The 1,661-nt window shown below is 37.6% G+C and overlaps 1 long non-coding RNA gene across 1 annotated transcript in view; it reads left to right on the top strand.

Moving 5' to 3' along the window:
* The window catches only part of LOC106881219 (uncharacterized), a 4,135-nt gene that overhangs the window by 1,006 nt on the left and 1,468 nt on the right, over nucleotides 1-1,661 (top strand). Inside the window, exon 2 of the long non-coding RNA XR_001410829.2 lies at nucleotides 606-639. This is a non-coding gene — a long non-coding RNA (uncharacterized LOC106881219). The remainder of the gene's footprint in view (nucleotides 1-605; nucleotides 640-1,661) is intronic.

Below are 1,661 nucleotides of genomic sequence, written 5' to 3'. Positions count from 1 at the left end.
TATATATACGTATGTATGTCTGTATGTTAGTGTGTGTTTGGATCTGTGTGCATGTGTGCCTTTGTGTTTATCCCACACCACTGCTTAACAACCAGTGTTGTTGTGCTTGCATCACCATGACTTAGAGGTTCTGCAAAAAAGACCAACAGAACAAATGACAGGTTTAAAAAATATGTTCAGGGGTTGATTCCTTTAACTAAAATTCTCGAAAGCAGTGCCCCAACATGGTTGCAGTCTAATAACTGAAACAAATATAAAAAAGATATAAATTATATCCTCTGTTATTGCATAGAGGACTATGATGAACAAGAAGGGACTGAGGACCGATGATTGTCTTTAAATTCTCATGAGTTGTATTTTGAAAATAAACACATGCTCTATATATTGTTTTTCACTCATTTATTACTGTTCTTTTACTAACGTGTGTCCATTATCCAGAAATTTATTGTCATACATCTGTAACCTCTTCAGCAACACATTCTGTCTTCGTGTTTAAAGATGAAGTTGTAAAAAATGTTATAATCTTATGATATTTTTGATTGTCTAGAGGCATAAAAATGATGATGATAGTCATGATGAAGTGTGTTCCTTTCTTTCTTTTGCAGATATCTAGCAGAAAAATATTGTGGATATACACAGGTTAGTTCTTATTATTTATTTATTTTGTACTAGACAGCATATTGAGTTTGTGTAGCTGTTGGAAATAAGTTAGTAGATGCTCTGTTAATGTGAGTTGAAACAGACAAGCATCCTGACCACAGGCTTGGTATCTCTCACCTCTGTTTTATCTCATCCAGCCAGAGCCCTTAACAGTCGTTTTTAGATTTAATGTTTTGCTTTTGAAGGTGAATTGTTGGGGGTATTCATTTTTTTAAATAGTAGAGGTAGCAACAACACCACCACCACCCCCAGCAGCAGCAGAAGCATTGACTGTGATATTTGTGGTTATTGTTGTTACTGTTACAGTTATTGTTGTTTAGCTCCAATTGTCTTTCCCTGGGAGTCTAAAGACCAAGGAAACACATTAAGTCCTTACAATGCAAAAATACTACGTGAATGAATTCTGCCAGACCTATGAAGGCTATATAATGTGAATATTAAAACTATGATGATGGTGATGATGATGATTTCCAATCTACAGGTTGTTATTTTCATTCATATGGACATAAGATGACCAGCTGTTTGGTTTTCATCAAAGTCCATTGTTTTATCAGGAAACTGGGTACAAGGTTTACATACCACCCAGTTTAACACCACCATCTGCTTCTTTTGTATGAATTCTCTCACCTTCATGCATTTGGACCAAATCAACAGTTTCCTCTCCATCCATTTGTTTTTTCCTTCAGATGTTGAGGTCAAGCAACAAACAGCTTTACCAAATTAAAATAGAAACTAACCTGCCCCTCCAGAAAAAGTTATTCAAAAACTTTTAAAGTAGAAGTGGTAGACCCAGGAGGATGTGGGATGAAGTGGTGAGAGACGATCTTCAGATGTTGGGTCGCACAGAGAGGATGACAGGGACCGGGGCTCCTGGTGGCTTGCTGTACTTGACAAGACATGTCAAGCTAAGCAGAGGTGGGGTTGTCCTTGCATACAGGCATGCCCATTGCTTCCTTCTCTAACGGAGGCTCATGGGTGCTGGTGCCACATAAAATCAACCC

The sequence above is a fragment of the Octopus bimaculoides genome, chromosome 5 (assembly GCF_001194135.2).
Source record: "Octopus bimaculoides isolate UCB-OBI-ISO-001 chromosome 5, ASM119413v2, whole genome shotgun sequence".
Taxonomy (NCBI): Eukaryota; Metazoa; Mollusca; class Cephalopoda; order Octopoda; family Octopodidae; genus Octopus; species Octopus bimaculoides.
Note: the sequence above shows the minus strand (reverse complement) of the source record. Positions and strands in the feature narration are given on the sequence as shown.